A 24,201-nucleotide genomic window follows, 5' to 3' on the forward strand; every position below is an offset into this window, starting at 1 on the left:
CACTGGTCCAGCAGGTCGTTGAGCAAGCTGAGCCACCCGCCCCTACATGGATGGGGTCCCGGGTGGCTGTTCCCTGGCAGGGATGGGAGAGGGCATGGCCCTCCTCCTGCCTCTCTGCCCAGGTCCCTGGAGAGGAGGCTGCCCACCGTGGCAGGCAGACTCTGCCGTTCACTTTCCTCGTCTCACAGAGCACTCATATTTTCCATGTGCAGCAGACCGTGAATTCACCTTCATACTAGTTACAGGGTTATTTAGCTTCTCCTGACACTGACAATCACCAAACTTTAATTCGCTGCTTGGCTTCTCCCTGCTGTGCCCTCTGCCCACCCCCAAAATCCCTGGGAGAGGGTGGGAAGGATCTAGTCCGGCCCCCTGTTGCCAGAGCCTGCCCTTCCGAGTGATGGAGTGACAGCGGGAGGGGGTGCTCAGAAGAAGATGATGGGCAGAGAGTGGGGGCGGAGAGTAGGGGGGAAACAGTGCGGGAGAGAGGAAGTAGCACCAGGGCTAAGGGGAGCTTCCGTCCTGCTCCTCCGGCCTGACACTAATGTATTCAACGCGGCATCCATCCTATTGTGAATGAAGATTCGGCTGACCGGGCTTTGGGTCTGAGGGCTGGGAGCCCCAGCCAGGACCTTCAAGGCCGGGGCTCACTGAGCTCCCAGGACCGGGCGGCTGGAATGGACTGGCTCGTTTGCCTGATTGCTGGATGAGGAGGTGCCCGCCCGGGAACCCAGGAGGGAGCCCGTTTTTACTAACCCGAGAAGCCAGCTTTCGTTTTCCTCTGCCTCCCCCATGCCAGGTCCTCCATGGGGCTAAGCCTGCCTGCCTTGCAGAAGCTTCTCTCTGGCTTACTACTCCGCTGCCTACATCCCCTCTCTCGGCCTCCCGAAGTGGTCACCAGTATCTTTCCTCAAAGCCCCTGAGACAAGCGAAGGAGTGCCAGTTTGATCTGAAAACCCTCTGGTGGGACCAGAGGATTCCCTTATTCCCCAAATCCAAGCTGGTTCCATCAGCCACTCATTAGTCAGAGTCCCAGGAGCAGAGAGCCAAGCCGAGAGGATTCTCTAAGACCAGAGCCTGGGGAAGGACCTGGGCTAGGAGGCTCCGAGGAGAAGGAGAGGGACAGCAGGGCTGAGCCAGGAGGAGGGGAGGTACTGGGAGATCGATCCCTGGGGGGTGGGGGGGACCAGGCTGTGTCTGCTTCCACCCAACCTCATTCCGCCGCCCCACCCCTGCCCGCGGGGGAAGTGGCCATGGTGGCCGGGGCAAGAGAGATGTCACCGGGCCAATGGCAGAGAAGGGAGAAGGAGCTTGTTGACTGTAAACTGTCCATTATGGCTCAGATTATAAGCATATTGCGCAGGGCTCTCTGCACGATGCCGAGGAATCCAATACGCTGAAAGGTTAATGCAATCAATTAGGGTGACAAGGAAGTAAAGTAAAGCCTTCGGAGTAGATGAAAAGGAGAGAGAGAGAGAGCGTGTGCGCGCGCTGTGGAGTTGGGGGTGACAGTATGGGTAGTGGGAAGGCCAGGAGGGAGAGAAACCAGCGGGATGCTGGCAGAGGGAAAGCGATGGACAAAAGACCGGGAGCCCAAGAAAAGAGGGCAGTGAGAGAGCCGGCAGCAGAAGCAGCAAGAATAGGCAGCCAGTGGACAAGCTCTGGCCTCAAACCTCCGACTGCCGCCCAGCTTCACCTTCCCTCTTTCACCCTCCTTCACCACCCCCTCCCCCGGCCCCTTCTCCACGAGCTGCTCCCTTAGGGCTTGGAGCCAGGCTCCCAGATCAGCTCACAGCACCAGTAACGTGTCAGAGCAGCCTTGGTCCCTGCCCCTGTGCGCAACAAGGACCCACCACACAACTTCCGGCGCCTTCTCAAATGGAACTATGGCCTCGTTGCCACCTTCTCCAGAATGGGCCCATGTTCAAATGCAGACTCTCCCCTTGGCCTGCTTCACTCCCAGCAGCACCCATGAACACAACCTTCACGGCTCTCCCCTGAGTACCTAGTTCCTCCTTGCAACAGCCTGGGAAGCAAAGAACATGGTGCAGGGCGCCCTTTACAGAGAGAAAGACAGGTGCTCAGAAAAGTTGTGTGGTTTCCCAGAGCCTGCCGCAGCGGAGAACCCTGCAGGGGAGGGCACAGAGGACCCCGCACTGACCTGGGAACCCCAATGCCACTCAGCCTGCCACCCGCGGGGCTTTTCTTTCCAGGGCACCCACTGGAGTGAGGAGACTCATCTTCCCCAAGAAGTCAGCCTCACAAGTCCTTGGGCAGGGGTGGAGAACCCCTGAGAACCTGTCCGGGGATGGCGAGGGCTCTGGGAGGTGAAAAGCTACGGGGAAAGGAGGGAATGTGAGCTCTTCCTACTGGTCAGGCCCCAGGCCAAACACCTTTGACCACGTGAACTCACTCATCCCCGTAATTTTGTCTGCAAAAGTAGTTGTTTTGGGGGGCGCCTGGGTGGCTCCGTGGGTTAAGCATCTGAGTCTCGATTTCGGTTCAGGCCATCCTCTTAGCATCCTGAGATCCAGTCCCGCATCAGGCTCTGCGTTGAGTGCAGAGTCTGCCTGAGGTTCTCTCCCTCTCCTCCTCCCCCCAACCACAGGCACACTCTCTCAAATAAATATACAAATCTCAAAAAAAAAAAAAGTAGCTATTCTGCTCACTTTACAGAAGAGGAAACTGGACGTGAGAGCTTAGTAAAGACAGAAGGCTACGCTGGGCTCCTGGAATGGGATGCCCAGCTCTCAGGAAATGGTGGCTGTCAAAGGAAAGGCAAACCTGGACTTGTAGGTGGGTGGGACTGAGCAGAGGACGAGGCCCTGAGGAGGGTAGAGAGGGAGGGCAGCCCCTAGTAGACCAGGTCTGCCAAGTAGCCCGCAGCCCCCAGGAGGGGCTCCCACACCACTGCTGGAACCCCTCGGAGCAACCCCATGGAAGACAAGAGCACAGGGCGGGTGAGAGGCAATACTGTGGACTTAATGCCAGGAGACTCTAGACTTAAAAATGGTTACTGTGGTAATTTTCACTTTAGGTATATTTTGCCAGTTTGAAAAAAAAAAAAGAGCAGAGGTCAAGAGACAGCAATCTTTTCCCATAAAGGCTTAGAAAGTATTTACACTTTGGGGCCAAACCTTCTCTCCTAGCTGCTCAGTTCTGCCACTGTGCAGGAAGCTGCAGCCACGCCCCACATGCAAACGAGTGGGCGTGGCTATGTGCCAATAAAATTTTATTTACAAAAACAGGCCTTGGGCCTCCAGAGAACAGAAGCACCTAAGGCTCATTTTCAAGATCCAGGATGCTGTCCCGCTGCCTGGGGACAGGAGTATCCGATCTGGACCTTGCCCAGAGTGGAGGGAAGGGCTGGGCAGAGGCCTCAGGTGGAAGTCAGGCTCTCATGATCAGCAGAGGATAGATTAAAAGAAGAGAAAGAACAGGTGCTGACAGGGGGAACCCCATGTCCCCGAAACGGGTCTGGCACCCAGCCTGCCGAGAAGCCCTTCACCTGGCTTCGGATCGCCATGGATGATATGCAGGGGCAGGCGGTGGTGACTTGGAGCTCTCTCTCTACGTTCTAGGAGTCTCGACACAAGAGAGGCATTACGCTATGGCAAAGAAGGGATGGGAGTGGGCAGCGGAGGGCCAGGCTGGCCAGAGGGGACGCCAGGGGAGAGGAAGGCGAGGGCTGTAACCAGGGTGGAGCTGGCGGCAAAGGGAGGAATCTATGGGCCCCAGTGAGAGCGCAGGGCGCGGGCCGGGCCTGCCCTACACCGGCCGCCTCTGATCACGTTTTCAGGGCCACTGCCCGCAGGCACAGACAATGCTGGGGGAGCCTTTGAAGTCCGAAAGGGATGCCGCGGTGGGAGCCGCACGAATCTCCTCCCTTCCCCCCATCCTCCCGGGGGAGGGGGCCAGCAGGACAAAACCCGGAGCCGGTCACAGCCAGGCCCGAAATGCGGGAGACAAAGGGAAAACAAACAGGTTTGGAGCCAGGCGCACGGTGCCCTGTCTGTCCCCCGCCCCGCCAAGCCAGGATGATGGATGGCTGCAGCCAGCCAGCTCGCCCGCCGGGCGGGTCCCGCTATTTACATAACACTGGCGTTCCACCGGTCACCTCTGACACTGCGCTGCCTGGGGCCGAGGCCCGGTGGCCCCCGAGGTTCCTTGAGCCACTGGCGAGCAGGGGGAGGGACTGAGACAGCCTGTGAAGGCCCAGCCAGACGGGGGAAGCCCTGGGTCTGGGAAGGGCAGGTCAGCAGCCAGATCTGGGCTCAGGATCTACAGCTTCCTCCCTACCAGCCACTCATGGGGAGGGGAGGAGGCCACCGAGGACCTGCAGCTTCAAGGAGAGAGGCAGGGCTGGAGTTCTAGGGCTTTCAAGTCCACGAGGCTCCCCAAGAGCTAGAAGCAGAGCTTCTAGAGAGAGCCGGCAGAGGCTGCCACAGTGGGCAGACGGCGCTGTGCAGAACCGGGGCTGGCATCGACAGGCGGCCGAACCCCGGCACCAGGGAGGCTTCTGTGCCACACCACCTCGAACGCATTCCATGCCCACAGTCCACTAGCCAGGTGCCCCCGGCCCATTTCCTGCCTAAGAGCCAATCTGACATGTTCCTACGGGGCCATCGTTTCTGGCCAGGTTCAAATGGGCAGTGTGGCTCTGATCCCGTCTCCATCTTCCCAGTCCCCCCTGGGTGCTCCGCATGACAGGACCCAGCCCTGAGTGACTCCAGCACCGGCTCTCCGGTGCAGGCGGGAGGACAGCATAACAGGGAAGGGTCTCGGCCTTACCTCGCAGCGGGTCCTAGAGGCTCCTCTTTAACAGCAGGGGCGTCACTTCATCCTGGGGAGGGAGAGAGAAAAGCCGGTTAGTCTTTCAAGGCAGGACGCCGGCAACCCCCTCGTGCGTGCCCTCCATCCCGCTGTGTGCCCAGGGGCTCCCTGACACAATGGGCCAAGGGGCTGATATTCCAGGACTGGCAAAGGGGGTCAAAAATGGATTTTGGATCATTTAAGTAGATTCCAACCAAAATTTGAAAAAGTTCAGGAAGCAGTGGGGCTGATGCCAGGGGAAATAAGGTCCTCGGGACACACCCCTAACCAAAGCGGGAACGGTCATACCCTACTGCACACACGTCTGCGGAGGCAGAGACAGAAGTCTGTTGGTGGCCGGGGAGCGGGGGACAGGGGCTAAACTGAGGGGCCTGGGACGGCAGAACACAGCAGCACCCATTCCTTCACTGTCTTCCCCAGCCCCTGGGAATAAAAATGGCACATGCCAAGCTGTTCACTACTGTAAGTAAGAGACAGAGGGCAAAGATGGGCCAGGGGCCACATCACCAAGAAGCCTCACCTCCCAGGAACAGACTATGACGGTACCTTCTACCTTGAGGTCCTACCAAGGAGACGAACCCACCCACGCCGGGGGCCCACGCTAGGGGCCCATGTAAGGAAAGGGACACGGTCCAACAACGGAGAGGATCTTTAGCCAACATATAACTCAGCCCAGCTTGCCAGGCTCAGATCCTCCTGCCCGGAGCTTGAGTTTGGAAAGACAGACTCCTGATGTGGATAAAAAGCCCAAGGAGCCCTTGGTCCCCCACCCCGACTCCCACCCCCACCCTCCTGCCCCGAGGCCTCAGAACCCTACCCCTACTCGGGAAAGACTTTTCTGTTTATTACGTGTTTTCCTCCCCACTCCCTCACTTGTGGCTTATCAATGATGCAAGAGGAATAACACCAATTTCCTTAGGCTGTGTAATCCCCAAATCAGATTGGGGGGATTGCAAGAGGTGAGGTGACCTTGTACAGGGCTCCCGGAATGCCACCCAGTCCTGCTGCCTGCCCTCTCTTTCCCAGGACATATTTAGACAGATAATGCTAATTGTACTTGACAAGTCCTCCTAAGGAGGGCTGGGTCTTCTGCCAGCTTTCGCGGCCTTTGCTGGGCTGCCTGGGCAGAGGGGCCTACCCAGGCAGAACCCACCCTGCCAGGCACAGGGCTCTGGGGGGTGCCGGGCTGTTGGGAAGGCTGCCCCCCACAAGGGGGGCCTCCTAGGCCGACCCACCCAGAGGGTGAGAGGCCGGGGGTCCAGCAGAGGGCTGGACCGACTGAGATAGGGGGCAGTAGAGAGGAAGGGGGAGGCTCTGAGGTAGGAGAGTGGAAAGAGCAAGAGGCCAGAGAAGGGAGCTGGGGGACACGGAGGCCGAGCAGGGCGGGGCTGCAGGGCAGGGGCTGGAGAGCTCGGCCTCGGCTGAGAGACTCTGGGCAGACCTGGCTGTCAGAACCCGGCCGCGTGTCCATCCCACACTTGCTGCCTGAGATCTCTCCGGGTGCCCTGGCCAGCCTCCCTTGAACCCCCAAAGCCCCCCAACCCCGTAACTCCAGTATCTCCCTTCCACCACCTTTTTCTCCCCTCCCATCCTCCCCTGCAACTGTGCATTTATTAATTCATGAGGCACTAATTAGTTCTTTGTTTAATTTTGTGTTAAACAGACTGACCGGAATGATAACGACTTGCAGCACGGTGTTGCCGTCCCCAACCGCCCCTGTTTTCTGACAACAAGGGAGCGAGGGAGGCCGGAGCTCTGAACCCAAATCCCTCAGCAGTTGCACTTCATTAAGTCAAAATGTGACAAGAAGCTTAGAGAGCAACTTGCAGATCCGATCGCACACAACAATCACAGGAAACTTTGCGGGAGTTGGCCCGGCGGGGGTGGGGGGGGAGGGGGGAGTGTGGGGGGAGGAAGGGGGAGGGGCAGGGATGCTGCCCGTGGGGCCCAACCGGAGGTGGCGCCTCTCATGGGCCCTGGGGCAGGTGGCCTGGCAGACAGGAGCAGCGGGGCGGCTGGGTGCGTTTTGGAACCCCAGGGGGAGCCTGAGAAGTTCAACTTCTCTCTTTTCTTCCTCTCCCCTACCCCCCCTGCTCCCAGGCATCTTCTCCTGTCTCTCTCTGCACCCCCACTGTCCCTGACGTCTGGTCTAGCCTGTGTGAGCTAGTGGCCGGGCACACTCAGGGCCCCGCAGAGGACCAGAAGAGCGCTGGGGCTCAGGAAGGGCTTCTGCAAGGCCAGGGAAAAGACACAGCGTGGGAAAACACAGAGGAGAGCAGGAAGCTCTAGGTTTGACTGAGAAAGAAAAGTAACGCGTGCTCAGGGATCATGGCCCATGCGTCTCTTCTCTGCCAGCTGTCCACGCACTGCCCCTCTGGCCCATCCACCCATGTGATGGTCTTTCTCTTAAGTACTCCAACCAGAAAACTGAGGACCGAAAGGTTGAGTTCTGTGTCGAGGTGCCCGGGAAATCAGATACAGAACCAGGTCCTGGAGCTCCCAGATGGAGGCAGGCAGCTGAGCTAACCAGGCCAACAGCCGGAAGACTGGATCCCTCCTGTCCATGTGAAAAAGCAGAAGCCTGGCCCCAGAGGTGCCAAGCTGCTAACCCCACTGGCCCGTGGCCCGAGTGAGGATGGGTGGGAGCACAGTCAAGCCAGCCCCACCCCAGTCTGAAGGCAGGGCCCCTGCCCTCCCTTTATACCGGGCCCTAATTTCTGCAGATGTGGACGACACCATCTGTGAATGAGAACATGGGAGGGGTGTGAGGAGGAGGAGAAGAACAGAAGTGCCCAGAGAAAGTTGCCAGTTATGTGCCTCATGTGCCAAGAGTCCATTGCCTTCTTCCCATTGGCCACTGCACGCCAGGTGCGGTCCGGCCCTGGCTGTGAGCGCTGTGCTTCCGCAGCCCGGCCGGCCGGCCCACGGGCCCCCCAGCTCAGCCTGGCCTGCCCTCGCCCGGCCAGTGCTGGAGTGCGGTGGTCTCTCCCTGAGCCTCACAGCCCTGGGCTGGCTTCTGTTAATTCGCTGTCAGGCTGCCTAAGCAAACCAATTAAAACTAATCATTAATTATAAAAGAGAGTGAGGAGAGTAGAAGAGAGAAGAGAAGGTGAACATCTGAGGTGGGAAGGAGGAGAGGGAAAAGGGAAGGAGAGGGGAGACCCCTGAGGGCCAGCAGGGAGCTCTGGGGAGGGGGCGGTAGCCCGGGGGGTAGGATACTAGAGGCTCCTCTGGGCCCAAGGAGTACTGGGGTGGAAGGAGGGCTGGATGGAGCCCAGAGCTTTGGAGAGGGGCTGCCTCCGGTGAGGGGGTGGAGGGACAGGCCAGGAGAGGAGGGAAGGGGCAGAGGGAAGGGTGAGGAAGCTGCTGTGCCCAGCATGCCGGGACCTGAGGAGGCCTCACCCAGCTGTAGTCCCCTCTGGCTGGAGCCACCGACTATCCCGGCCTTGGCTTCGGAGTGTCTCCCCCACAGCTCCCCAGCCCCATATGTATGAGGCTCAGCTGATTATGCAGCCCCAGGCCAGGCTCCTCGGCCCCTGCCGCCCCTACCTGCTTCCCCAACCCTCTCAGGCCATGGCGGCTCGGGGCAGCTGTCGGCTGCCCATCTACCCCCCAATGCCGTCCCCTGCCCCCTCCCCCATCCTCACACACACCCCTTTCACAGGAGCTGAGGCCATGTCAGCCGGCAGCTTGAGGAGGGGGGCAGCACAGACAAGGGGCAGTGTCATGGAAACGGGCACTTTCCCCGAGAAATATTCTGTTTGGCCTCCTTCCTGCATTGAGGAGCTGTCAGGAGCCTGAGTGAGAGCCACACCACCCCGGGACCAGGCGTGACAAAACCTATTTTCTGCCTCAAATTTGATTGATTAAAAAACTTTTTAGGAAAACCATGTTAAAAGAGTGAAAGAGGGAGAGAGAGAGAGAGAGTGAGAGAGAGGGAGGGAGGCAGGGAGGAATAGAGGGGGAGAAAAGAAAGGATGGAAAGTTCTGCCAGGGAGAGAAAGGCCGCAGGCAGGCAGGGGCTGAGCAGTTACCCCCGCAAACAGGCTGGGGGATGTGGGTCAGTGGGACAGCCGCAGTGTAACCAAGCAAAACGGAAAGGTCAAAGGAAGCCTGAAACTTTTACACAGTGGTTAGCAGGACAAAGAGGGGTCCAAGGGCTCTGCACAATCCAGCAGGTGTCTGTCCCCTCTTAGGGAAAGGGACCTACACCCCAAGGCAGGCAGGGGGCGGGCCCCCAGCACCAGGAGTCTGAGCAGGTTTCTGGATGAATTCTGGGGGTGGGGTGAGTGGGGAACTGATTTCCTAACACAGTCTGGGCTGGAATTTGGCCAGAATCCTGAAAAATCTGTACAGGGTCAACAGGGAGAGAGGGTCCAGTCGTTTGGGGGCAGGAAAGGGGCTTTCCCACCTTGATCTGTCAAGTCTTGGCTCAGGAAAGATGTTTAATAAATACATAAATGAAAATCAGGGAAGTTCTCAGCTGACTCCCACCAGCCCCAGGGCCTCTCGCTCACCCTCTCTGCCTTAGACATCCCCTGCCCAGTCCTTGGTCCCTTTGCCGGATGATGCCCTGAAAATCCCCATTCCTGGCTTGCCCTCTCTCTTCTTCCTGTCTCAGAAACTGAGGCCAACCCGGCTGGGTTGTGATGTGATCAGCCTGTGATGGGATGGGAGGCCCCTGCCTTACACTCTCAGGCTTCCAGAAGGGGAGCCAGCCTCCCCACCCCTCCTGAGACCCCGCGAGAGGAAGAAACTTTTCCGTTTCCCAGAGGCCCAGCCTGATCATTGAAGGCAGAAGTGCCTGAGGTCTTCCTGGTGGGGCCCATCCTCTCCCTACTCAGAGGGAACCAGCTCGACAGTGGGGTTTGCACGTGCTTCCCCATCCGAGAGCCTCGAAGGTCAAGGCGAGGAGTCATTCTGGCCAGACCATCAGCAAGAAAGTTTCCTGGGAGGAGTGCTCGGCAATGTCCAATCCAGTCCTTGCCAGCTCAGAGCTCAATGAGGGTAAGGCAGTGCCTCCTTGGAAAGACGGTCATATTCTGCCACATAGATGCACAGAAAGACAACACCTGCTCTGGGCGTTGCCCAACCCCTCCACCAAGTGAATTGACCCTAGATCTCCCTCTGTCCCCTGCTCTGTAGTGGTCTTAGAAATTCAGGGAGTGCATATGGTGTGCATGGGGTGCGGTGCTAGGCATGCGGAAGAGAAAACGTCCAGCACATGGGAGCGAGAGCAGAGTCAGGGTGGAGGGACTACAATCTTGCCTCTGTCACTTATAACCACGGGATCTGGCAGGACAGCCTGCTTAACCTTTTCCAGGCCTCAGCTCCTTTAATGAAAAGTAGGGGCAGAAATGCCCACCTCAAAGGCAGTTGGTTCCCTGAGTCTCCCCTGAGTACGCACCACATGCTGGATACGGTCCTCGGCCTAGAGAACTGTGGAAAACCAAAGACAGTCCTCACGGAGCTTCTGTGCTCACGGCTGTGGCCAAGATTTATTGAAATAACACTCTGCACTCCCCACACATGGGGAGTGCTCAAGCTACGTTCGTACCTTTCAGGGTTCCTGCCTGGAAGAAGCTGGGGGGAGATGAAGGCATAAGCCCAAAAGAATGGAAAATGGACCCAAGTAAACTTGGACACGGACATTCACAGATGCTCTTCTCACAAGAGCCCAAAGGCAAACAATAGCCCAAACGTGCACCAGCGGATGACGGGATGAACGAGGTGGGGCGGAACCACACTGTGGAATATTGGGCAGCTGTAGAAAGGAACGGGGTCCTCAGACACACCCCAGCGTGGCTGCGCCTCGAGAACGCACTAAGTGAGAGAAGCCAGACGCAGAGGGCGCGGATTGTCCCATTGTGTGTACCTGGATTATCCAGAGCTGGCAAATCCATGGGGACAGAGGACAAGTGAGTGGTTGGCAGGGGTAGGGCGAAGGGGGACTGGGGAGTGGCCACTAACGGGCATGGGGTTTCTGTCTGGGGTGATGACCAATTCCCGGAACTGGATGTTGGCGAGGGTTGCACGACACCGTGAAGGTGCTTAATGCTACTGAATCATATGGTTTAAAATAGTGACGATGGTAAATTTTAGGGGACGTCCCTTTTACCCCAATGAGGTAAAATAAGAAAGCCAAAGAATCGGCGGCAGAAGCAGTCCTGGCAGCTTGAGAAAGGAGAAAGATGGCCCCTGCGTGGCAGCTCAGCCTGGGTGTTACAAGGTCAATTGTCACAACTCAGACGGTCCCTTATCCTCGAAAATGGCAGGCGCCCCTGCCCAGGGACTTCCTAGGCTTCTGCGAGATGCGGTTTATGACCGCCAAGGGGAAAAAAGACAATGTGGAAAGGCGAAGGTGGCTCCAGGGGGGGGCCTCCCGGCAGCCTACGTCACTTAAGAGCCCAGGATTCCCTATCCCGGATGCTCCGGTTCCCGCGAACACGCGTGCGTCCCGTCTGGTGAGCGGAGCCCAATGCACATGGCCCTGGCCAGCCGTCTCTGCCAGGGTCCCCCAATGACTTCCGCTTCTGCTCAGATGCCTGGTGTGACACGACACGCTGCCCTCTGGATGGGGAAGGAGGGTCTGGATCAAGGACTTCCCCACCCACAGGGCTAAGGGCCCCCCCACCAAAGGATGGGGTTCCACCTGGCAGGGAAAGCCTGGGACACTGGGTGCGCCGGGCCCTGGGGGCAGCCCCCCGAGCCCTCTCCCCGCCCTCCTGCCCGCATCCTGAATGCGTGTGCGCACGGAAACCCCTGCCTTGGCCCGGGAACTGTCAGGAGATCAACAAACAAAAGCTGCCTCTTGACAGGGAGTCATTTATATTTTAGCTTCGTTCCATTATCCTAACGAATCCTTCATCAGCAGATGCAATATTAACAGCAGAAAATCAGCTCATTACATCCGGGGGGAGTTCATCAAGGCGGCAATCATGTATGCAGCTCCCCAAGCCTGCGAGCGGCCAGTGTGGCTGTTATTTATTTATTTTGTTAGTTATTTATTTAATTTTGGGGGTTCTTTCCACATAATTGCGCCGCATCTCAGATCTTTAATAAATAATTTGTAGGTCCTGAACTGCAGACAGCTTTGCTCTCTGCCATGAGAGCCTGCATTAGCCAAAATATTTACCAATATTTAGAAGTCATTAGAATCGGGAGGGAAGTGAGGAGGGGTACTCTGTTCTCCCACAAACAGCCTGGTTTGGGGCTAACGTGCTGGGCCCTCACTCCGATCCTCTGACCCCATCTCCTGGTCTGAGAGGAACCGTTCTGGATGGGATGGATGCTGCTGCAGGGCAGGCCTGCGTCACCTGCTTGGGCTCACTTGGTTTGAGGGGGTTTCCTGGGAGCTCTTAGACACACAGGGCACAGAGGTACTGCGGGGTGCTCACGGCTCATGGGGCCGGCTGCTGGAAGGGCCCTCGCGGGTGCAGGGGTGGGCACCTTGGCTTGGCACGCCGCAGCATCCTGTAGGAAAGGCACTCCCCGGGTCCGCCCAGCACTGGGGAGCTCAGCGAGGGAAGCCTGACCCCCTCCTCTCAGCTTTCCCAAGGCTATGCCTTCAACATCAAAGGACAGGAAAGTTCAGTGGCTGCAGAAGGCAGACTTGTCCCATTTTACAGATGCGGAAACTGAGGTTCAACCAACTTAATTAAGCTCTCTCCCCAAGGCGGCACCACTAGGCAGAGGCCTAGAACCAGGGTTTAGACCCAGAAGGGGCTCTGCTGCACTTCCATTGTTTCCGCAGGGCCCGAGGCTTCCAACGATACAGCCCAGCTTCCCAAAGGCTCCTGGCTCCAGCCCACAGGGCTGAGGTGGCCACTGGGCCTGATGGGCACCCCCGCCACCACCCCTGGGCTGGCCATGCTTTCACAGGTTTTTCCCAGCGGGGGCTGGATTTCTGCCCAGCCAGGAATGTGCTCCCGGGATGTCAATTCTAATCTCCCCAGCGCTCTGACAGAATTAAGCTTCAGTTTGTCCGACAACATCCCAAAGTTTCAGAAATCCAGGGCAGACTCTCTAATCAGGCTGGAGGACAAAGGTCTGGCCTGACCCTGTCACTTCCATTTACTCCTCCTGTCTGTCTCCCGGCTGCGGCCTTTCCACAGCTTCCTTCACCCTCTGCCCTTCCCTGGCCGGCTCAGCTCCCCCCCTCTCCTCCAAGCTCCCCTGTTTCTCCGCCCAGCATTTCCCCTCTCCGGGCTAATCCTGGGGCTCCACTATATGAAGCGCCTGGCTGGCCTCACCTCGGCCAGGTGACCTCCGGGTCACTGCCTCTAGAGAGCACATGGGCCCAGCCCCTCCTCGGCTCCAGGTGAAGTGTGCTTAGGGCAGAGCTGTTCTCAAACTCTGCCTCCCCTTGCCTTGGGTCAGCCTGACTTTGGGTCCCCCGCAACTGCTCCTGCATCTTCTGGCCTCAGCCAGCCTCCGCCCAGTTAGGAGGGCCCTGGGAAGTCTTGGCCCTTTAGCCATGTTTGGGGACAGCTATGTGGGCAGAGATGTCCCCACTTCAACCAACCCCTTGAGGCACCGAGAGGGACACTGGGAAGAGATAAGGGGTTGCGGCAGCCCTGGACCGGGGATAGGTAGGGCCCGTGGTGACCACCCCGAGCCCTCAGCTCTGCCAGGCCATGGCACCCCAGAAAGGGGTGAGGGGCCCAGCAGCTAGGGAGCGGCGCTAGCTGGGCGGAGGACAGTCCCCAGGAAACCGCAGAAACAGAGGTGCCTCCTTTTCTACTATACACAGCACCCAACTCACTGCTCTCCACATGGCTCTCATCTGGACCCAGGAGGTGGTACCTGCCTCCGTTTCTGGAAAGAATTGGAATAGGCCCAACCTTCATAGAACACACAAAGAGGCGTCGTGGGGACTGCGGCTTAAATTCCATCTGCTCACATCGAAAGGTGCACACGGAGCTGAGGGCAAAGGGAGGGCAGGGGCAGTCCTTGAGCCAGAAAGCCAGATCAAGAGGGGCTCCCCGAGAGAAAGAGGCAAGAAGAAACATACAGGGGCAGAAAGAAGGCTTGAGGAGGAAGAGACTGGAGTGGAAATGTCGCTCTGTCCTTCTGCTGACCCTCCAGAATGTACAGAAATCTAGAGTGGCCAGGATAGGGGGCTCCCCCAGAGCCACCCAGCTGGCAGAGAGCTTGGAAAGTCCTGGAATGTTGCAGTAGGCGAGGCCTGCCAAAGCGCCTCCAGCTTCCTCCTGTGACCTGGGCAGAGACTTGACCCTGGGCAGGGATCCTCCTCTCCCCTGCTTCCTCGGCCATACGGAGGGACAGACCCCCTTTCCAGAGTTGCAGCTCGCCGTGCCTGCGGGTCTCTCCTGCATTCTGCCTTCACCAGCTCAGCTCGAAGGATTCACCTAGAGACTGAGGTGGGTTGGGATGGCAGAGGGACAGGAGGAACAGATAAAAGCAGCCAAGGAGAACGAAAGGTCTCTTTCACCAGCCCTTTCCCCGGAAGAATGAAGATACTTCTTGCACTTTTGCCAAAAACCAGAAAAATCTACAAAGGCCACCAGCGGAGAATGGAAGAACACCTGCCTGTTAGCACTTTCCAGAAAGCCCCTGCGATTCCCACTGCTCCCACCAGCCCTCCCACCCCTTGCAGCTCCACAACCCCCCAAACTTCCAAGCTGGCTCCTCGGCCCTCCCGCCCGCCTTGCCTTCTCTCCCCCGCTGTGCTGGGTGTTGGTGAGATGTTGGGTTTTTTCTTTTTTGCAATTTATCAGCGGATTGTGTGGAGCTGAGTGGTGTGAGCCTCACCCTGCTAAATAAAGCTTTGGTATTTCTGATAAAGCCATCAAATTCCTTATCACACTGACACAAAGTGCATTTAAAGAGACAGACACCCTGTCCCTCCCGCCCCACCCGCCCCTACCCCCTCCACTCAGTTCAGATTTCCAGCTGCTCTGGCTCTTCTGGATCAGACACCAAATAGAGCTTCTGAGGATGTGGAGTGGGGTCGGGGAGAGGGCTCAGGGTGGAAGCCAAGGGGCCAGCTGCCCTCTCTGACTCCCACCCACCCACCCATGTCAGAGCAGCCGGCACCCAGACCAGGGACTCGGGTCTGCAGGGAGTGGCATGTACTTCCTGCCCCAACTCTGGAAGCAGAAGGAAGCTATCAATAGAAACGTCCTACAACAGGGGACGTCCTCATAAACAGAACAATCCTGTGTTAGGACAACCGCCGGCAGCGGGAGGAAGAGGTCCTGACGAGCCGCTGGACCAGCAAGGCTGCTCAGTTGACGGGAACATGTCCGGTCACTGTGCCCACAGCAGTACCGAAGGGGGTGCCCCGGCCGTGGTGCTGCCCAAGATGGGGTGTCCCGGGAGTACCAGGTGGAGTGCCCTGGCCATGGCACTGCCAAAAGGGGGTGCCCGGGCCATGGTAGTGACAAAGGGGAGTGCCCCAGCTATGGCAGTGCCAAAGTGGTGTAAAAGGAAGACCAAGAGGGGCCGCTGGACCCCACTCAATATAGGGCTGGCCAGCGTTCACATCAAGCTCGACTCCTCCCACTGCCCCATGAGGTGGGGGACAGACGAGGAAACCAAGGCTGGCCCAAGGCCACAGAGCCAGTGGCAGGCCCCAGCAGGGGTTCCAGCCCAGGCTGGCCAACAGCTCTGTGGAGTGAAAGACCCTCTTCCCCTAATTGATTTGCCAAGCTCATGTCTACCTCCTCGTTTATGATCCCACAAAGACAGGCCTTCCTGTATCCCACGGCCCCCTCCCACCTCCCCGGCCCTAACTCGGCAGCCCAGGCCCTGCGCCCACACACAGCCTGTTGGTTGAGGAATCAAATTTATTATTTTTAATTATTTTGATTTATCAAAGCAGCAGCTACAATCATATTAAACCAACTTGGCTTCTTGGCATTTAACAGATACGCTGCTGCAGGACTCCCCCAGACTCCATAAAACACCCAGCCTGTCCGCGGGCTCCTCAAGGAGGGCACCCAATGCCCCTTCTCCAAGAACCCCAAATTTGAGGGCCACGAGATACCCCCACCTGCCCTGCCAGAAACACATGCTGACAAAGTTGCTGACAGCCAGAGAGGAAAAGGAACAAGCTGGGCAAAGCTGTCAGGTCCTTTGGGAACTGATTGCTTCCATTCCAAAGTCCTGACCTCCTGAGGAGTGGGCAGTAGATCTAAGCACCTGCCCCCTTAGCTGGCATGTGTGGGGGGTCTGTCTTATCCCAGGCCCGTGTCTGGGCCCTCAACAGAGATGAGCCAGATTACTCCTTGGGAGGAACGACCGCCCCCTCTTTGCAAGGGAAGAAATCCTGCCCAAGGTACACAGCTCAAAAAAACAACCAGGCCGTGTCCAGGCTGATTCATTTTGAATGAAAAGCCCTGGTTCTTTCTACCATACCTCTGTGCCTTCCCCCCAGACCCGGGAGTGTTTCTGCCCAAGCACCGTGGTTAGTGGATGAAGATGGCGAAAGCAAAAGAACCCTGAAGTTCAGGGGCGCCTGGGTGGCTCAGTGGGTTAAAGCCTCTGCCTTCAGCTCAGGTCATGATTTCGGGGTCCTGGGATCGAGCCCCGCATCCGGCTCTCTGCTGAGTGGGAAGCCTGCTTCCCCCTCTCTCTCCGCCTGCCTCTCTGACTACTGGTGATCTCTGTCTGTCAAATAAATAAATAAAATCTTTAAAAAAAAGAAAAAGAACCCTGAAGTTCAAGGTGATGACCCAAGGCTGCACACACCAAACATTCAGAATCTGGGTGCTTGGGAGAAGGGGTCCCTAGAAGCAGCACTGTGGGGCAGGCAACACCAACCCAATAGCCTTCCACTGGAGGCTTGGGCCCACCGCAGGGAGTAAGGAGACGCTGGTCTGCTTTTCGGGTGGGGCGGGGTGGGGGGAGTAGCACAGGTGAGTGGCTTCTCAGCTCAGCCAGGGAGCTGACCACACCCTCAGGGCCAGCCCAATCCCAAGGGAGCCCAGGAGCCCAGGGCCCTGCATGGCAAGGACCAGCAGGGTGTGGGAACAGGGGAAGTGGGCACTTCACAGTTCTAAGCAAAACCGCACACCAGGAGCATAGGTGGGCCTGGAACAGACCCCTCCGGTTCAGGGGCCCACAGAACCCCCAGGAGTCAGCCCCCTGCAAGTCTTGTGAACACGGGCCGGCCTCTCTCGGTGGGGTGAGAGGAGGCAGCAGTGCTGAGACAGAGTCTCAACTCACGTCCTCTGATTTCATATGTGGAAATTATAGTCAGCTGCCATCCAACCAGGATCCAGACCCCACTGGTCCCCACAGCCCAGAGGCCCCACAGGCTTATGTGAAGACTGCGGCTGTCGCTGCAGGTTCTGAACCCTGATGGCACCCACGGGCACCTTATCCGGTCCCTCTGAGGTCAAGTTTCCTTATCTATCAAATGCATGGGCTGATAGTAGCAGTGATGATTCGGGGAGACAATGAGTGCCAAGCTTAGCCAAGTGTCTGCACATTTCCTATGTGCAAAAAGTAGTGGCAATCAACCTTGTCGTCATTGTCACCATCATCATCATCACCACCTAAACACAAGAGATTGTGGCTTTAGGCCCAGTGAGGGCAGAGAGACTGGGGAACAAATTTGATATTGCTGACGGGCCTCACTGCTGCGCTCCTCGAAGAGTCCAGGGGAGCTCCGAAATGTCTAGAGGAGGCTGTCCCTGGTGCCTGCCCAGCCCACAAGGACCTAGAATTGAAGGTGGGAGTGGGGGGGACCAGGATGACTCTCTGGGAGTCACATTTGCCTATCAAAAACTCTACGTTCACTCAGCTTTCCTGGGGAACTCATGCCCTAATATGGGCCCAGCAGCTTTCTGGGTTATTTCGAGTGAGTGCTTGTGATAATGACTCCAGGCTTTGCTTCTACTGCCCCCAGAAAACTTTCCATGTGGGGACAGGAAGGATGGCAGGCGCAGGGAAGCCCGAGGTCAGAGAGCATGCCAGAAAGGAGGCACAGATGGTTAAGCCAAGCGGAAAGGAAGAGCAAGAGGCCAGAGGAGCAGCTGACCCAGAGGTCAAGGTGGTAGGGGGGACAGAGAGCTGGGCAAAGCAAGCCAAGATCCCCAAGACACAGGTGGGCACTGAACCACTCCCTCTGCCCACTACTCCTTGCCCCTGGGAAACGCACCCGGGACAATAGTCAGGATGGCACCCTACCTCCTTGCCCACATCTCTGGTAGGGGTCCCTTTTGCACAGAGGTCAAGTCGGGCTCCTGGGCCACCCTGAGATGCCTTGGGGCCCCTGGGCTCCTGGATTGATTTACATATTAATGATCTTCTGCCCAAGCTTGGCCCAGGACTCCAGCCCGCACAGGGTTAACTCAGACAGAGGGGCTGGCTTGCCTTCACTCTACCTCAATTTCTACTGCACCCATCACCTACCTCCCCCACCCCCTGATCTTAAGAAAAAAAACCCATCAAAATAACTATTTTATGTCTCCAAATATGCAGATCATTTTCTTTAATGAAAGATGCTTGACGTCTCCGATCCAATTAATATGCAAATGCAGGAGAGGATTTATTTGTGACATTCTGTCTGGGTGAGAGAAAACAAAAAAGGCCTGTTAACCAAAACACTAATTGCTGTGACTGATTGTCACATATCATCATTTTCATAGGATCTCCTCCATTCCTCGCTCTCAGGGAGCTCGAAACCAGGACTCGTCCACGTAGGCATCCAGGAGAAGCAGGGCAGACCGGCTGCTTGTCTGTGTGGCCCCTCCCCACCAGACCTATGTCTGGGGCCAGCTGCCTGCTTCTGGTCCCACGGGGCGGCTGGTGACCCTAACCTCCTACAGGACTTTGGCAGTGGTTCTCCCTTCCTACGTGAGCTTCGTTCAGGTGTTGGCCCGCGAACCGGGGAGAGGGAGGCTCGGGGTCTGCTGGGTCTGATAGGCTGGGGCGGGCCTCAGACAGGCCACCTTTCTGCCTCATTCCTGGCCAGGTGCTTTTTTGCTTTCCACTCCCTCCTGCTAGGAAGCTTTTAGAGGAAGGAGCGGGAGCGTCTTTGGGTCCTGCAGATGCCCAACCCCAACTCCCTTCTCCTGCTTCTCCAGATATATTTCTCACAGCACTTGTTGAGAGAAGCCACCTGGGGAAACTGAGGCATGGCACCCTCCCCTTAGATGACACAGGGAGTCTATGGAAATGTCTGAAATGCCTGGGCACACACGCCAGCTAGGCAGACATTTGCATGTCAGCCCCCACCTGGTGACCTCACTGAAGGGGGTGGGTCAGCTGCCACAGCCCAGGCACCTCTGAGCCACTTAGACCCCTCAGTAGGACATGGGGCTTCCTTTTCCTTTAGAGGGAATGGGGAAGGGAATGAGTGGTGATGGGCATCCTTATTACCAAAGGCCAAACGGAAATGGTAAAGACAGTTTCTTGCTCAAGATGCCAGGTGAAGAACAAGAGGGTTCCAGGTGTGACACACTTTTCCCCCATACAAGGGGCCAGTGGACCAGGGAAGACCAGAGGGCATTGCCTTGTGGCTCAGGAGCTTGGAAGGCTGGTCTCTTGCCATTTGTGCTCAAACATTCTGGACACTCAGAAGGCCTCTACTACCTTCCTGCCTCCTCTCTAGAACCCCACCGAGTTCCCAAGGACATTGAAAACAGGGGTTGGGCAGCCAGTGTGGGCAAGGCCAAAGGGCCATGCGGGTCCCCGAGCACCGCTGCGGGTGCTGGGCACAGCTGAGGGCACAGTGAGGGACTCTGTGGGCCTCCTGCAGGGCAAGTCCCCCGAGGGCCACTGAAGCCACAACCACCTAGCGGGCACTGACACACATCTGCCCAGGGCTCTGCAGTTGTCTCTGGCCTGGGCCGCGGTGGTGGCGACAGGGAGGTGGCTCCATCCCAGTTGACTCCCATCCCCGACGTCCCCCGCTCCTGCCCTGGCCCAGCTGCCTGCCTCCGGCAATCCGACATGGGCCTCCAGGAAGAGCTGGCGCCAGGGCAGCACGGGGCAGACACTCTCCCCCCAAAAGGCCTGCCCCCGCACCCCAGGAACAGGCTCAACAGGATGCCGTGCGGGGGAGCTTGGAAGCCTTCCGGGAAGAGCGCGGCCCTGGCACCGGTCCCGCGGGGAAGGAGGTGAGCTGGGTCTGCCACTCCGTCTGCCGCTCACCTGACTCGCGCCCACGGCGGCTCAGCACCAATGGGGTGTGCGTGGGCGCAGACGGGAGGCGCGCATCATGGCGCCAGGAGCCAAAGGGGGAAGGGCAGGCGGCTGGGGAGTGGCGGCAGGTGGGCTGGTCAGCTGAAGAGTGCTGACTTCGCCCCAGGCGGGAGGGCCCCACCTGCCAGTGGGGAACCCAAGAAAGGGTCTTCTGGAACACTGGGCCTCGCCCTCCCCTGGCCGCAAGTGCCCGCTTTCCCCTTGGCCTGTTCTCCACCGCTGGCCCGGTGAGAGAGGACAGGCCTTGTTTTGACTTTGCATGTGTCCACCCCACAGGCGCTCCCAGGCACAGCCAGTGGGGCACTGGGGTGTGCGGAACAGCGATATGGTCTCGCGGTGCCATGACCTAGAGTCCCTTTAAAACCAACCCATCTGTCTGGTAAACCTGCCCATAAAACAAAGGAGTACATGGCCGTGGCTCTGAGCATCGTGTTAAGGTCAGACGCCTGCCCCTCAGCCCACTGCTTCACCCTTCCCCCGGTGTCCAGCCTGGGAGCAGCACACGCCCAGCTGGACACGGACGCCTGACCTACGGAAGGCATGATGACAGGGTCCGGGTCAAGCTAGACCAGCTTCCTGGCACAGGGCAGAGAGGACCTGCCCTTCACAGGTGCCCTTGCCTGGGAAGGACAAGACCCCAGGGCACCAAACTGGAAGCACCTTCCCTCCCTCTGTCTTCCTTGGCTCCGTCTCCCATTTTTTTTCTCCCCAAGTGGTATGGGTCCAGAGCCAGAAGCCTAGGAAACTTGTCTGATTTGTTGCATTTCCCCTAACTTCCACCCGCAATGTGGCTGCTCCCGGAGTCTGCTTTACACCAGCGGCCGCAGGTGGCCACCCCGTTCAGCACGGCCCTGGCTTCATGCACCTCCTTCCCCAAAGCCCTCTTTCTCTGGGACCTCGGGGTTCTCACCAAGTCCAAACCACATCAGCCTTGGTCAGCCCCAATCCTGGGGTCTCCTAGGGTCTCCCAGATCATTCAGGTTCTTGGTAGGGAAGAGTCTAGAATCTGTTCTCAATCTGAGACCTAGGAGCTCTTTCACCCTGGGTCACTTTCAGAGAGGTAGAAGCGTCCCCCCATCTTTGCTGTAAAGGGTAGAACGTCAACGCCATACTAACGTTAAAAATACCCCAGCACACAATCCACGGGGTTAGAGCAAAGGCCACATGGTCAGAGCCGGACTATAAATAACCAGCAAATCATTTCCCAGAGCCGCGGCCCCCTCCCCAGCACCAAGAACCTTTCTGAGGAAATCAAAGTGAACACAACTGTTACCAAGTCACTACTAAAATATTTACCAGCCTGGCCAAGTGCCGAAGGTGCTTGGCATGAGTGTTTGCTTATTTACAAGGCTGTTTTAAAGGGTAGAAAGCAAAATAAGGTAACCTGAGCTACTAAATGGAGGGGCCAGGTGGTACCTACCAGCTGTCAGCTGTCCCAGGCACACGGGGAGCTGGGCGAGTGTGGGTGCAGAGTCCCACAAAATGGGCCGGAAAAGCAGAGACAGGCTTTGGAGCTCCAGAATAACCCAATCAGCAGTGGGGAGCTCGGGGCTCTCAGTTGTGGGTGTGTGTGGGGGTTCTCCTTGGCCCCAAACACCAGCTAACGCAAGCCCCCAACCCGCTCCTGGACTTCCACATCCACACTCAGAGGGGAAACAGGGGTCACCACCCTTTTCGGGGGGGGTACCCAGGCAAGGAGAGGGGAAGTAGAGGAAGGCGGGCGGTGGGGCCCCCCAGAGGACGCCATAAGAGGATCCAGGGGGAACTTGAGGGAGAGAACTGCGCTCAAGTGTTCTCATCTTCCTCCTCTTCCTCTTTCTTTGAAGTTCCCTTGTGGTTTGAATTTCATTTTGATTTTCTCAACTTTGGCAGATTGGAGTTGAAATAACCTACAAATTACTTAATGTGTTGTAAATCTGGGGGAATTCAGGAGTAATGGGGACCACATGTTGGCCCAGAGGAAGCCCACAGAGGGCTGAGGGAAGGCGGATCTCACAGACACACAGGTGGCTGTCCCAGGCAGGGACCCTGGATGCCCGAGGTCCCCTGGAAGGAGGGGCCGTGGGCGCCCCTGCAGGTGGGGTAGCCTTCCTGAGTGGGCCAGGGAGCTCCGGATGGACGCAGAGAGAGCGTGTTAAGACAGCGGGCTGACCAAGTCGCTGTCTGGGGCAGCCTGGTGACCCTGGACAGGGGGCAGCCAAGTAGGCCGCATGCCAGGTGCCTGCCAGGCCCCTCGGCTTCACCAAAGCCGCTGCGCTGGCCTTGCTCCCCTCTGGCCTCCCGCTGCCTGTGTGTGGCTGTCAGCTGAGCTCCCACCGCCCTCCCCCCCTCCCGCCCTCCCTCTTCAGCAGATTTCTCTCAAGTACTAAGCCATATGGTTCCAGTTAAGCTCCATATTTTTCCTTGTCGATTGAAGAGACACACTTTCCTCTTTGCCAGACAGTTTGCAGATTGCTCTGTTGGCTCAATTTCTTATTGGATTTCTCAAAAAACCTGACATTTTAAATTAATTTACAGCCACAACAAAAAGAGTTCAGAATTTTAATGGTGTTGTAAGTAATTTTTAGGTAATCCACTCCAGATTTTGATATTAACCTTTGAAACTGGAGTTCATTCAGCTACTATGTTACAATACCCAGTCAGATTCCAGGCCTGGGGGAGGCCAGGCTGGGCTAGGAGGCAGAAGTGGGGTTCTGGGGGAGCCCTTTCTGCCAGGAAAGCCCAGGGGGATGGTGCCTGGGGAATCCTAGACCAGTGGGTGACAGTGACAGAGGGCCCGGAGGGCATGGCCTTGTAAGACAGTGGGGCAGATGCTGGAGAGTAAATGTGGGGGCAAGGGGACCTGCGGAACATTCTAGAAAGACAAGCCAACTCGGCAGAGGGCAGCAACCCCAGAATCCCTCAGTAGCAAGAGCAAGGCTCACGGTAGGGGTGTGCCCTATGAGAGAGGATCCACCTCAGTGCACCAGGAAATAATAATGATAATAGTAATAATAATGGTGACCGCTAACATTTGCTGAGCTCGCTGTTTGTCAGGCAGCATATGAAGTGCTTCACAGGCTCTAGCTCATCCGCTCCTCACACCACCTCTGGGGTAGCCACTGTCACAGCTACAAACACTAATGTGCCTTGTTCACGTGTGTAGAGGGCTGTATCCCAAGCAGATCAAAGCCCTTTACACCCACCGCCTCATTCAATGAGACAGGAGCTAGGCTATTCATATCCGCATTTTACAGAGGAGGAAATGAGGCTCTGAAAGGTGAAGCCAGGCCTCCGCTGTTTGGCCTCTCCTGACCAACAGCCAGAGAGTTCTGGGACCCCAGCCTGCCCCGGCTGAGCCCGCACCGTGTGGTCCCTTGTCCCCAGTGCGACGAGACCACCCCATATGATCCTTCCGGCGGGGGCTAGTGCAAGGTGGCGAGGAGGTGTGGTCCTCCAGGCAGGCCAGGCTGGGCCCTGCCCTGCCACCTCTTCCCCGCGCTGCCCTGGGTCGGCTGAAGGCCGCATGCCAGTCCGGACAGAGGAAATGCTGGGCATGGGAGAGGCGCCCTCGCCAGTGTCTTTACTAGGCTCTGGCACTGAGCAGCCCCTGCCTGGGTACCGAGCCAGCTTACTACAGCAGCAGATTGCTCACATTCCTTCTCGGCAGGAGCTTCCCGGGGCACCCAGGAAAGGAGAAGCAAAGACAGAGCCCCAGCCAAGGCTTTTCCGGCCCCTGGAGGGCTCTCACGCCAGCAGCGACCCAGAGCTCTGAAGGGAGGCCAAAGACAGGCTGGACCGGGCCTGCCCTGAAACTGGGGTGGCTCCCTCGGCCTTCTCGTATTGGGGGAGAACGGCTCAGGGTGGGGGGGGCGGGGAGGTGTTGGAATCAACCCCCACGAAGCCCATTGAGATGTCATGTAAATAGTGCTGTGTGGGCGCTAGGGGGGCTCCCCCCTACCCCATCATCAAAGCTAGGAGAAAGGAAAGAGCTGATGGCTGGGTGGGGGGATGGGATGGGAAGGTTTTCACTTTACCGGCCCTGCCTGTGAACAGAGCCCCAGGGCACACGAGTGTGAGAATGAAGGACCCAGGACTGAAGTGAAGGCAGAGAGGGGAGTGGTGGGAGCCAGGGTCAAGGCCTACAACTTGTCAGGGAGGGTAGGGGGGAGCGAGAGGGCCATGGGAGAACTGGGCCGAGGTAACGTGGGG

General features: G+C 57.7%; 1 protein-coding gene across 1 annotated transcript in view; it reads right to left on the bottom strand.

Annotated features, from left to right (window-relative positions):
• The window catches only part of CASZ1 (castor zinc finger 1), a 144,917-nt gene that overhangs the window by 59,721 nt on the left and 60,995 nt on the right, over positions 1-24,201 (bottom strand). Inside the window, exon 3 of the mRNA XM_032863382.1 lies at positions 4,792-4,843. The gene's annotated coding sequence lies outside the window, so the exon portion shown is untranslated. The remainder of the gene's footprint in view (positions 1-4,791; positions 4,844-24,201) is intronic.

Source organism: Lontra canadensis, unplaced genomic scaffold (assembly GCF_010015895.1).
Source record: "Lontra canadensis isolate GAN:19392208 unplaced genomic scaffold, GSC_riverotter_1.0 scaffold25, whole genome shotgun sequence".
Classification (NCBI taxonomy): domain Eukaryota; kingdom Metazoa; phylum Chordata; class Mammalia; order Carnivora; family Mustelidae; genus Lontra; species Lontra canadensis.